Source organism: Euprymna scolopes, chromosome 5, assembly GCF_053919585.1.
Source record: "Euprymna scolopes isolate OS-2025 chromosome 5, ASM5391958v1, whole genome shotgun sequence".
Taxonomy (NCBI): domain Eukaryota; kingdom Metazoa; phylum Mollusca; class Cephalopoda; order Sepiida; family Sepiolidae; genus Euprymna; species Euprymna scolopes.
Genome location: NC_136486.1, coordinates 61,835,229 through 61,849,403, shown reverse-complemented (window position 1 = coordinate 61,849,403; position 14,175 = coordinate 61,835,229). Strand labels below are relative to the sequence as shown.

General features: G+C 32.4%; 1 protein-coding gene across 6 annotated transcripts in view; it reads left to right on the top strand.

Moving 5' to 3' along the window:
* LOC145276816 (putative G-protein coupled receptor 139) overlaps positions 1–14,175 on the top strand; it is a 715,998-nt gene that overhangs the window by 24,150 nt on the left and 677,673 nt on the right. The window contains exon 2 of one of the 6 annotated variants that reach the window (XM_080128152.1): positions 345–536. The exons of the other annotated variants lie outside the window; for them this stretch is intronic. The gene's annotated coding sequence lies outside the window, so the exon portion shown is untranslated. The remainder of the gene's footprint in view (positions 1–344; positions 537–14,175) is intronic. 6 annotated transcript variants of the gene reach the window in all.

The window sequence follows — 14,175 nt, the reverse complement described above, 5'->3', positions numbered from 1 at the left end:
GTTATGTAGAGAAAACAGATAAAAGAAAGATTGATGAACGGAATATGCACGGAATTGGTGTTAATTGTTAAGAAATAAATATATTTGAATATTAAAAATAATATATCACTTTTTATAACCATTATTATTATTATTATTATTATTATTATTATTATTATTATTATTATTATTATTATTATTATTATTTTATTATTATGCAATTTTGAATTAAATTATATGTGTAGTAAATAAACTACTGTCAGCAGATATTTTATGAGGAAATATTCTAGTGTTAGTGGAGATGTTTTCATAGTGTCTACTGCTTTTCCTGAAACTATTCTTAAACACATCAATTCTATTTTCAGGTTGGCCACTGTATTATTATTCGGTCGTTAAAATACGATTTCCGCAGGAATTACCTAATGTTTTACAACGTAGACAGGAGTGACTCTAGAAGGTTACTGGAGCGATCATGATACCAACCTCCTAACTATTAACTTCCCCATGTCCTGATGCATTGTGTAATCTATTCTGCTGATATGATATGATTTTCTAAGGTATTTTTCGCAATTTAATTCGATTTCAATGTATATTATAAATATGTCATGCTGCTATAAAAATTATATTGAAAGTAATCCACGACAGCTTGTTGCGAATTACTAATAGTGCCGTTAGTTCATGAATCATCTATAATGTCTACCCACGCTGAAAAGATATAAACTGAATATACACTAATCCTTGGATTACACGCTCAAAGACTAACGCCCATGCACACACACGCACACACACACATACACACACATATACATATATGTATATATATATACACACGCACATGTATATATATGCACACACCCACACATATATATATATATATATATATATACATATATATATATATTTGTTTATGTTTATCTGCGTGATTTTTCCTACAAGATGTATCTTTACATGTTTTATTGTATATGGGCCGATACTATTTTCGATTCTAAAACCAGATACACGCTTATAAGTTAGTTGAATAGCGCTACCTTCCAAATGTCAATTAACGCACAGACACACAGACACACAGACACACACTCGCACACTCACACGCATACCCCCATATATATATATATATATATATATATATATATATATATATATATATATATATATATATATAAATATATATATATATAACTGATGCTATATGTTTTATTATTTTTAATGTGCTTAAATATAACCCAGACAAATACATCAAAACACATTTAATTAATTTATATGCTTGACATAAAACACAGGAAAAGTGACATCCGTTGTTTTAAGAATTAAAGACTGAATGTTGATACATATGTGAGCATTTTTTCGTTCAAAATTATTCTCTAATAATTCTTAATCCTACACAGAACGCATAATATATTACCTAGTTCGGCACACTTACTGCTAAAAAGACCTCTAGTTCCAGAGAAATCCTTTTATATTTAATGTGCTTTTAAAGTTAATACCATGTGTTTACGAGCTAGTAACACAAACTGCGTATGGAGGATATCGTAATATTTATTTCGCTGCAACTTATCATAAAACAACCTACGAAATTTCAGTTAGATACGATAACTAAAGAAATTATCTTACACTCAGCCTAACGAAAATATATACATACAGGCGTATGGGTACATAAGTACATACATACATACATATATATATATATATATATATATATATATACATAAATATATATATGTATACATATATATATACATAAATATATATATGTATATATGTATATATATACATATATACATATATATATATATATATATACATACACATACACACAAAGGCACACACCCACACACATATATATATAAATATATATATATATATATATATATATATATATATATGAATATTTGTGCGTGTGTTTCTGTACGTATACGCCTGTATGTGTGTTTTTGGTTCGAGTAGCAGTTAGCTAACACATATTTTTTAAACATATTTTTATTAGTAAGTATACAATTTCATTTTAACCAGTTAATGAGAGTGGCCTCTCCAAATCTTTACACTGAATAATCATATAAAACTTATTTATGACGTTCAATTAATTAATTCGACTCGCAGAATTGTTTGTAATTGATTGACGATTCAGATTCATAAATAATTCTCTCTCTCTCTCTCTCTCTCTCTCTCTCTCTCTCTCTCTCTCCATCTGTATATCTGTGCTATTTTGAAATGTGAACATCTTATTTGACATGTGTTGTAATGTACTTTTACTTTTTTAAATTATTTATTCCGAGTGGCAACTGAGCCAAATCTCACACACTGTAATTCGAGACGTAAAAATTAAATTGATTATCGGAAAATATCCCAGGAGTCTCGTATTAGTAGCTACTCTGTTTATTATAACGTACTATCAAGCATTTGGAAATGTTTCAAATTATACTAGAATAATTGACGTTAATTCATAGTAATTTTCCCAGAAATCCGTCCGGGATGTATGTATTTTCTACTTATGATAATTAATTATATTATAACTATTTGCTTTCATGTATACTAGTGTTACGATGAATGAATTAGAGAAAATAGCAATTGTTTGGGGCTCCGGAGTTTGTATTGAAATCGGAAAATGTCTTGCCTCTTTTCCAATTTTTGTAATTTTCTTTTTTTGCAACTGTTTTTATAGCCACATATTACACTGCTGGTCATAATAATAACAAAATGATAAGTATGTATAGTTTCTTAACTACTACAAAAAATAAACCACTACATCATACCATGCAAGCGTATTTTTACGCTTGAGAAAATATCAGCACGTTTAAAAGGTGTTTTACGGTCAGCTGAAATATATAAGAACTCTGTATTCAAATATTTAGAGATTTATAAATAATCTAAATAGGTAATACTATCGGAATCGGTAATTTTATCGGTGTCAGTTATCGAGAAAAATATTTGAATCGTCCCATCACTAATGTTTTTCTCACTCACATTTTCTCTCTCTTTCTCTTTCTCTCTTTCTTTCTTTCTTTATATATAGAGAGACGGAAAAATATTTTTTTTTTTACTTTCGCATATATGACACTGAGATTTCCAATTGCATCATCACACGTTTGATCTCTTTGCTGTTACATTCTGAGCGCTCCTCGTCTTGTTGAATTCTTAAAACGCCATCTCGCTATTGATTGTATTAGCAAAACGTATATTCAGTCTATTACTCGAGTTGATTTGAAAACCGTTTGATCATTCTATCTCTTTAGAATGCACCGTGCAATGATGCAATCCTCAGATAGGTCCCTAAATATGTGGATGTAATAGAATTAATTCTACTTTCCGTGGAAGATTCTTGCTTAACAGTTAGTGAAAATTCAGAACATGGATTTACCAAAGCAGTTAACGTTTGAAATAACAACATGCGAGAAAGATACATCATACGATATTATTAGAAAAAAAATATATTGTCCAATCAAATATATCAAAGCTAGGATAAGGTTGTAAAATGTTTTATGAACAACATCACATTAATAAGTTTAGACTGTATTTATATTTGTAAACAAAATAACTGATGCAATCGAGTGAAGTATGTATATCTGCTGATATATTTACGATAGTTTTATGACAAACAAGTAGATAGAATATTCACATATCAAAGTGACTGACTGAATCTACTGAACATGAGGACTTATCAATAGTATGAATGGGATAAAATAAGTGGCTGTATTTAAAACTGATAGGAAAATGCTCTATTACAAAGAATTAAAACTTTTAAAACAATTAAGTGTCATGGTTGATCTGACAATGACTGTAAGTGCAACATTTTATTACCTTGGGTTTACATTCACAAGCAAATGATAAAAATACATTGTAGATACGGCCTCCTTGTACCGGGCTATTAACGTCTCACACATATAGATCATCCAGCATCTCTATTAGTAATCAGTCCCCTATGCGTCGAAATGTATAGCTACATCTTGTGTAATGTACCAAGCCGTCGGCTCTCTTATTCGGACAGGGTACAAAACTTATTATGATATCTATACGCTCGCAACATAAACAAGTCCAACCACTGCTGATTCAGAGACTTTACACCGACAAACACGACTAAAAGCAAATGAAAGTCCTTCACTAAAGAATCTTTGATGCCGGAAACCCTCCTTTCCTCGAAATGCTTTAGTTTAGAATATTATCTATTGCTGAATGTAGTATAATGCAGACGTTTAAATTTTATGTAAAGAAGCATCTTACTGTGAAACACCCCACTTAGTTTAGTCTTTATAAATATGAATCGTTATTAGTGATCACATAATTTTTAACTAGATATACATGTTTTTAAGGTTGAGGAAAATTGAAAACTTATCTCGGATGCTCTCTTTGTAAACTATTAGCTACTCCTCTTCCCAGAAGGACTGCAAAGCATTTTATTTTTTTTTCTTCGTCCTCAAAATCTATTGTGATTTGGAGTATCAGATATTTTCTACATGATCATTTCAAATGTGTAGAACTTCGCCAAATATTTCCTCCCTTCGGCTAACAAGAGAATTCTCTTCTAATCTAATATCACTCAAACCTGACCTTGCCAATTTGTATTTCCCCACGGAAAGTATTTATGAGAAACACCCTTCCAGCTATTAGCACCGTCAACAGGTGTTTTTACTTGCCATATCTATTTGAAGATAAATACAAATTTAATGACCAACGTTTATTTCCTGTACTAGAATGGTGTAGACATTACATCGGACAGCAAAGTGACAGATCACTCTAACGTGGTTGATTTCAAGTCCGCCGTACAAAAGTTCTTGTTATATAATCCTTTTACACGATCATGCCTTCTTTGTTACACCATAAAAGTAAAAAAAAAACAATTAATTCTCTTCAGTAATAAAACATTTATTTATTTCCTTCTATTTTGTATCCGCATCTTTGCAACTGTCAATATATCTGTCTCGTTAATCTTTATATTTGAATGGCATTCGACGAAAAATGTATTTTTAGTTTGTATTTTATTTTTATTTTTACACTAAATAAGGTATTTTACTACTTATATTTTAGCGTCTACTTGTGCAGATCGTATCCAAATGCTGATTGTAAGGAATTAAACCGTGGTATATCTGTTAATATTGCATTTAAATTTCTGCTGGTTATGTTTGTCATGAAAGCAGGAAACATGGAGTCATATTTTATGAGGGGGAAAATGACCTGTCATCTTTTAAAAAATTACCTGTCATCTTAAAAAAACTGACCTGTCATCTTAGAAAAAATGGCCTGTCATCTTTTAAGTACATTAATATTGAAGATTGTGTATTTGTTTTATATTTGGTTCGTAGTTACTCATTTTTGAATTCATAAAAATCCGAAATACCGCCACTTTTATTCATAATTTTAAGTCCCTCACACGCTATTTTATAATTATTTGCACCATATTAGGCATTGCCGTCGATGTAATTCGGCTCAGTCGTGGTTCTGTTGAAACAATGTACACTTTTAACAATTATCGTCCTTCCAGGAAAGAAGTAGTCCATTAGTAATCGTCTTAAAGGTTTCAATGAGTAAATATTGACGGTTGATGCTGAAGTATGATTGGAAAGCAAAACTTTACTCTTATCAGATTGCTTTTTCAAAGCGCTCCATTTGCCTGCTATTAAATTTCAACAGAGGAGATAAATAAACAATAACTTTTACTCAGTCTTATTGAAAGCGTTCATACTATAGGCTTTATGAATCTACTATAATTTTCAACTATATTCCTAATTCTGATAGACATAATTTTTTCACAGAAATTATTTTCATGAATAAGAATAAGAAACTTTGCATGAAAGCCAATTTAATGAACTTATAAAGAACTCTCTATGTGTTTATGCAACATAGCTTTAGATTATTTTCTTCTAAATCAGTTTTCATATGTGTTTTCGCTAAATCTATTGGATGGAGTACTTTAGCTCAGATGTGGCAACAGTACTCGATTCTTGGACGTACCTGGCTCTTATATAGATAGTGAATTGAATTAGCAGTGAAATATCTACTAGATCCGTAGAAGGACACAACTAATTTCCCAGCGACCATGGCAACAGATTTGATGTACGTGTTCCCTTTCAGATCAGGAGATATGGTCAAGCCCGGGAGCTTGTCTAAACAGGAAGCCTCCACAAGACTAGAGACACCCATTACAATTAATGCCAGATGGGGATCAGAACATGGATGATGTAAAAAACAAGAAGCTTTATTTTAGATGCATTTAGTTTCACCTCTTTCCCCATTGGTCCATATGTTCAAGACCAAAGGAGAGGTAATCAGAGAAAACTTGGCCGTTTACAGTCGTTGGTGTACTGCCATAGATGGTAATGCCGTCAGCATAAATGTCTGCGAATGATCTAAGGATATGAGTTGGAAGAATATTAGCGTAGATTAGGAAAATTGTTGTGTCCAGGGTGGACTCCTGAGGGAGTCCAGCATTAATACCGTGAGCGTTCGATTTCTGTCAATCAACCTCAACTTCTATTAACCTATCAAGTAGAGAAATGATTTAATAATTAAGAAGACATTTACAGATATACTGTAACTGGAGATCTTGTGCCGTAGACCTTTATGTAATATTCTAATAAAGGCCTTTGATATGTCAAGAACAAATGCCCTAGAAAAGAAGCGCCCGTACAGAGATTCGCTTATCCCATGAGACATAACCTTATGCCCATCTGATGTAGATCTGTTGTAGATCTAGTAGAACGGAACTATAATTTATAAAGATTCAAGTAACTTACTCATGACGCACAGGAGACTTATTGGTCTCCATTGAGAGGGGGGTGAACGATAACCTGATTTCTTAAATACAGGGAATACTGACGAGGTTTTCTAGGATGTTGGCAATCAATAATACATAAGACAACACTTAAACAGTTTTTGTAAGTATAGGAGCATGTTCTACTTGAATCTTTTTGAACACTATAATAGTAATGTTATCAGGGCCAGTTGCCTTACAGTAATCAAGTTTTTTCATTAGCTTGGCAATATCACACACATATATTTCTACATCAGGAGGCAATACTGGGGGTTGGTGGATTTTGTCGCATTGGGCAAAATTAGCTACAAACCTCTTGGCAAAGAGTTTGGCATTGTCTAATGCTGAGGAGATTACCTGAGGTGGATTGATGATTGTTGGGATAGACCACATCTTCTGTTCAGGGACCTGTTCGCTATTTTCCAAAACTGGTGGGAATAAAGCCCCTGCTTAGCGTCTTTGGATTCACGGACTGAGCATACTGTTTTTCTGCGTTCTTTATTACTCTCTGAAAGTGGTTGCTGACAGTCCTGAAAACGGCTTTATTCTCAGTACATCTATTACGTTGGAAGCAATGGAGTAAGTTATTCCTGTGTGCAATGGCAACAGCACATTCTGGAGAGAAACACAGTTGGCTGTTAGGTTTTTGCTGGAATTTGTTCGAGGGAACAAAGCAGTATATACCTACAATTCATCATTCCATCAGGTCTGATACTACAAAGGAAGCATCCTTCTAAAACAGTGAACGCAGAGGTAGATCTAATGTAAATGTACTGAAGCTATCCCAGTCAGCCATAGTTTATCGATATACCGTACAATAACGAGGTACATCTGAGAACTTACCACATTTCGTTTTTAACTTAACTGATACAACCGAGTTGTCGCAAGATTCCAGTGGAGTGAGAAGAGAAGATAAATATAGCTCAATGCAAGTTGTGAGTAAAAAGTCTAGGAGACTTGCATACTGGCTGTTAGTGCCGAGTACATCGGTGGGTTCCTGAACCATCTGAGTTAAATCATACGGAATGGAGAAATCGTGACAAAACCTCCCTGCATCATCTGTTTTGTTTGGGTGGGTTAGCCAGTCCAAATTGTGAATGTTAAAGTCTCCACAGATGTGAATATTAGCCGAAGTATGAGTAAAGCGTACGCGGCCAATTTTTTCAGATAAGTTTTAAAGATAGTAACCCCATTGTTGTGGGGGCGATAGAGAGCAAATATCAACGCAGTAGTGTGAGCGAGTGCAATATATATACAGTGCCGACAAGAAAAAAGTTCGCACTTGTAATTTTTTCAAAAACTGCAAATTTAAGCTAAACTTAATGTAACTGTTTATGTTATATTCTTCTTCTTATTATTATTATTATTAGACGAAGGTACCACTTGTGCGTATGTTACGTGAGTTCTTATTATTAAAGATACGAATCTTAAGTGAGATGAGATGTTGTAAGGGAGAGACTTAGAGAGGGAGATGTTCTTGTATGAAACGACATTTTATAACACAGACATATAATACAATTTAATTGACCTTTTTGTAGGAATCACAAACACAAGACGACGTTCTACGAGAATACAGATGAGTTTATTCTTCTAACGACCGGCCGTGATTTCCATCATCAAGAATTCAAAGCTTCACATTTTGTTTCAAAGGGATCGTCTCGCTTCTAGACGTTCAGACTCTCTCTCTCTCTCTCTCTGAGTTTCTCACTGACTGACTTCTTTTTCTCTAACGTTTTTTTCTATCTAGAACTTTCTATTTTCCGTGACGTCATACACATGTTAAAACATGTGCCTTCTTTCACGTGTTCTGGACATGCGTGTCCAAAACTTTTCCTATTTCTACAAAAGGAATTTTAACCTATACTCAGTAACCTATTTTTCCAATATGTTAAAAACATTATCTTATAAGCTGCATTCTTTCAATTTAAAATTTCATAACAAACTTGATAGTTCACATTCTTTTCTTGAAATATTTTATCTCTATTCTAAACAAACGTTTGTTTTACATTTTTTTAATTCTCACACGTAATCTATTTCTAAACCTAAATTACGAGGTTCGAATTTCGTCTATTGCTATTTCGTTTTCATTTTAACTAATCTCTCTATTTTTATACTTACATGAAAAGGGGGCATCCCTTATCATGTAACATTTAAACAAACTATACCTTATTTGATTCGTCTTTTATTCTTCTATAATTTTACCTGTGCATATTTTTCTTTTAATTGAAATATTCTCGTATGCACGTTACTTTAAAAAATAAATTCAAATTGAGGAGGAAAAAGTGTCCGCAACAACAAATTCGCTTAAAACCAGTTTAAATGATCGCCCCTAAATCAGTTTAAAATATCCATGAACAGGCAACAAAGAATCTCTTATCGTAATTGTTGTTGTCCTGGGTTATACAGCGTAACCTATGCCATGACTTACTTTTAGTGCTCGTGAGGAGCTCTTCAATCTCAATTTTTCTGGTTTATCCAATCGAGATTAAAATGTGATGAGAAAACGGTACGAAAGAATGTGCAAAAGCACCAAAACACCGGCAGTGTTTGTGATGCCGCTAAATTTGGTCGTACTAGAGTTATTCTAACTGGGAAGACAATACTATCAAGATCCGCCGCCTAAGAAGCAGATTGTAAACGGCTCTCTAAATCCAACAACAATGCAATCTTGTTAAATACGATATTTTTCTAGTGTCAAGAATAGAGTTAAGAATTTATTTTGCGAGGATATGTTTTAAGACGCAATCCCATGATGGCTGTAAAGAATAGAAAGCGCCGTGTTCGAGTTCATCAGATGCACGGAAGAGCATGACTCTTCATATCGGTCAAAAGTATGTTTTAGCAACGAAACAAGCTCAATGGGTTAGACAATGATGATAGGCAGTACGTTCGTCGGCCCAGTTTGAACGCTGCAAGCTGATGGATGTTCGGTATTGGTGTGTGGCATTATTAGTACCAATGTTCTAGGGCGTTTAGTTCGCTTGCAATGCCGAATTAATTCGACCAAGCATTTTCTACCCTACTTGGAGGGAATTTGAATGATAATACGATCATCATGCAGGATAATGCTCGTTTTCACACAACCCACACTGTCAAGAGGTTCATGGAAGAGCATGATATTCTGTGTTTGGATTGGCCTGCACAATCTACAGACTTCAGTACTATCGAAAACCTATGACATTACATCAAGCAACATATACGCAATGGTAAAATTTCAAATTTAGAAGAACTTTCGAGAAAAATTGAGGAAAATTGGGATGGCTTTTCCACGGAGTATTGTTTCAGTCTTATTCAAGGAATTCACAAAATATTGCAAGCTGTCAAATTGCATAAGGGCTATGGTACTAAATATTTACTAGTTCATTGTCTTATATGTTGCATTTTTGTTGAATTAATGTCCTAATATTACATTTCAATAACAATTATCTTTTGTGCGGTCTTTCTTTCTGCCTTCTAAATTTGAAGATATTTTTTAAAGTGACGTGAACACTAGAATATTTCAATTAAAAATAAAATATGAACAAGTGAAATTATAGAAGAATAAACGGCGGATCAAATGAGGTATAGTTTGTTCAAATAGATATATAAGATTTAGCTTAACTTTGCAGTTTATTAAAAAAATCAAGTGTGGACATTCATTTGCCGCCCGCATTTTTCTCTCTATAATACTTTAGGTAACAACCTAAAATAATTTGCAACCAACCTTAAAATGTGTTTTATACTGGGATGTGTTAGGATCGATATAACAAAATATCTTACAGCAAGGTGTCCAGCCTTTACTTGGGTATGTTTGCAGCATATGATGAAAGAATGGAATTATTATGAACAAATAAGTACATCACTCTCTATTACATGGCGATATACGATTATTATGACCACACACACACGTAATGACAATTCAAGCATAATACAGGAAAGATTACAAGTCCAAGTACGATAACTGGAACGAACCGGAATGATGCTCATTTCTCCATTTTGAAAGTCACCTTTTTCCCCCTCCATTCTGTACTTCCTGTCGTTGGTCTCGCCAGAACTCGCGAGAATTTAAAGTCTAAGACTCGGACAAGGGGAGGCAACTTTGCCAATCGTTAAAGAATTACTCCCCTTGCATTATTCTTTTGTATCTACCTAGCAAAATGATATTAGAATTTTCAGCTTGCTGAAGACAATGGATTTTTAATTGACCAGACACATGCGCAAACACTCATGTTGGTTGGTTTGTCTATGCAATACGAGAATGATGTGTAAAATGATCTATATGATCACACGAAAAACTGCCGTGCTACGGTCATCTGTTAAACGATAAAGTCCCCATGGTTTAATTATATAATATGTGACTCCCCACTGTTTTATATACATACTCATCAGTCATTTCCCCTATTTTCCTCTATTAAATTTATCGGTAAATTTTCTATATTCAACACAATGTTTACATCAGCGCCGTACGTGTTTTCTTTTATACATTAAACAATAATTATAGAGCAGTAAATGCTTTGAATAGATACACGTTATCGGGAAACTTCCAGACAAGGAGATTGGCTATTCGCATATGGTAATAAAATTAAAGTAATATAAAAGAATTTTTAAGTCTTAATAACACCGCACAAATCCTAACCCAATAGGTTGTATGCAAAAAGAACACTCTGCTATTTAGAACATAATAATATCAACTTTCTAAATACGGAGAATAAAATTAAAAAATTACATTAAAAGTTAAAAAAAAAACGCATTTAAATATTTTATTTGATTTCATCGTTGATGGTAATGACATCTCCCGAATACCAGTTGACGTATAAAAAGGCGTATAGAAAAATATGATTGTGATTCCTGTGAGTTTTGCAACATTATTTATCGGTATTATTCATTTAGAATATTTTCATATATATTAAGGGAATCCAATGTTTGTCGAAGTGTCTATGCTTCTCATATTGTTTTGTCTGAGTTAAGTAAGACTTCCTTGTATTCAGCGATATTTCATTGGTGATTAGTGCAGAGTTTAGTAACAATATATGGTTCAGTGCGAAATATATATTTGGAAAACGAGTCCGGCTTCCCTTCCTGTTTCCGGTTGGTAGCTACTGGCATTCTACCAAGTTATGGACATCGCTCATCTTTTTGCTTGGGTACAAGAGTTGTATAATAATTGTGCATACGAAGTCACAATTTAAGGAGTGTTTTCAACATTACAGTTCTTCAGATGACTTTAGTAAAAGGATAATAGGATATGTTGAATAGAAGAACCGATGAAAATAATATGGGAACATAAGCGTTATGAAAAATTCAAAATCGTAATGATCATTCTATTGAATGATCGTTAGGATTTCGGAGTTTCGAATTCTGGGCAACGTCGGGTCTTCTAAAACCAGCACATGCGTGCGTATATAAGTTCTTACTAAACGTTATTTCATAAGCTGAACACTGTTTTATCCTCTCGTATTCCGATGGGATCAATTTTATTATGACGATGTAAAATATGTTCCGTCCTTTGTTGCTTAATTTCAAAAACTTTAGAGTTTCCCCGATACACACACACACACACCCACCCACACACACACACACCCACCCACACACACACACACACACACACACACATATATATATATATATATATATATATATATATATATATATATATATATATATATATATATATATATATCGAGGACGTCTCGAAACAAAGACGAAATGTTGATGAACACATAACTCGGTTTGATCCATTTTATTTCTCTATGCATATATATATATATATATATATATATATATATATATATATATATATATACATACATAAAATTTGTATATATAACGTATACATATATATAAATTTATCGATACATATACATATGTATCAGTACATATATATATATATATATTTATATATATATACATACACATATATATGCATAAATAATAAACGATAATATTCAACAAAACAGGGTTATTGTATATTTCGTTAATAAATTACGGCTTTATCCTGACAAAACTGTGGCTCAATTGTGGCTCTGTTATTAATGTGTATGTCAAAATCCATTCCATTCTTCAACTATTTTTTTTCAATTTGTTGCATTGTACGAATCTGAATATTATTTACATATATATATATATATATATATATATATATATATATATATATATATATGACTATTCATTTAATCACAAATTAATATACGAATGTATAATTTTATGCGTAAACATTTTTTTCATCTATTTCTTTCATATGATCACTTCCCAATCGCTCGGTTATTCCTAAGATGTACACCACACACTGCCTTTATGATATATACAATTCATAGTTACAATTAAATTCATAGTTACAATTAAAAATAACGAGGGCAGTCTTCTAAGGATTTCTCATATTTGCCCGTTTTCTATTCGACTCTAATATATTTCGGAGGAAATCCAATTGATTGGTCGGATGAAAAATAAATCGTCTATTATCCGTTTCTTACGATCTCTAGAGGGAAATCTAGTAATTTCCACGTTATTTATAAATTGCCCTCCGGATAAAAAGTAAATTCAATTATAACTATAAAACTAGGCATAAAAAATGTCACGTACAGAAAAATCATTTTTTGTGGATACAATACTGAACATGTGTCGAGAGAATTTAACATTGTTGTACTGTTTAGGTGAGTTCATAGATATTAGTTATTTTCACCTGCTTTATTCTTCTGTTAGAATTGGTTTCAATAATTCAATTCCATGGCACAATAATGAGAAAATAAAAAGCGTTACAATTTTACTATATTCTTTAGCAATATTTTTGATTTGCAAGTTAGGAAGCATTTTGAAAGGCATTGGCATTGTTACACAAAATATTTCACAAATTTAAAAATGAAGGTATATTTCATTTGAAACTTATCAACTTTCAACGCGTACTTTTATAACTAAAAATTAACATAAAAATATTTGAAATTGAATGTAAAATTCAGCTCGGATTTAATTCATATTATTATATAGTACAAATTAATGCTTTTAAAACATGCTCTACTGAATGAAAGTGTTTTTTATTCATAAAATCTGAAGAAATGCTGTTTTTTTTAAATTTTCAAACGATATAATGTTAGAAATTGTAGACTGGGTATGGAAACAATTGTAACGTAAAACGAAATACATTTTTTGTTGCCATCAACACCATTTTTTGCTCAATTATGAAATATGATAATTTTGTAGCTTACTCCTTAAGTTAACTCTCTTGACTTAAAACTCATTGATATATGAAAATTTACTGAATTACACGAACTCAGTATATTACATACAAGTCTCTCTTTCTTTCTCTCTCTCGCTCTCTCTCTCTTTCTCTCTCTCTCTCTCTATATATATATATATATATATATATATATATATATGGTATAAAACGATCGACACCGTAATGATCACCGATGTATAAGTGGAGTTCTAGGTAGCTCTGACTAGAACACGTACGGTAACTCAATAGAGTGGTCTCGGTCGAT